This window comes from Geospiza fortis, unplaced genomic scaffold (genome assembly GCF_000277835.1).
Source record: "Geospiza fortis unplaced genomic scaffold, GeoFor_1.0 scaffold494, whole genome shotgun sequence".
Taxonomy (NCBI): domain Eukaryota; kingdom Metazoa; phylum Chordata; class Aves; order Passeriformes; family Thraupidae; genus Geospiza; species Geospiza fortis.
Genome location: NW_005054691.1, coordinates 207,580 through 207,963, shown reverse-complemented (window position 1 = coordinate 207,963; position 384 = coordinate 207,580).

Below are 384 nucleotides of genomic sequence, written 5' to 3'. Positions count from 1 at the left end.
GCCATCCCCGCGCTCCTCCCCGGGATGCTCAAGACTCCCCTGGATTATTCCCCCCACGCTGAGAGTCCTCACGTGCACCCCCTGCCCCCCATCCTCTGTGCTTGGGGGTCCCCAGCCCCCCCTGGCCCACATGCTGCTCCTCGAGGCTCCCTGGTTCCCAATCCCGTGTTCTGGGGGTCCCCAAACCCCCATACCCTACACGCTGCCCCTTGGGGCTCCCTGCTTCCCCATCCCATGTTCTGGGGGTCCTCATCTGTGCCCCCTGCCCCCCATCCCTGGGCAGGCCCTGATCCCTGCGGGATGCCCATGTCCTGACCCGCCTGGGCTGGGGTCTCCCATCACGTCCCTGTCCCCCTCCATGTCCATGACACATCTCCATGTCCC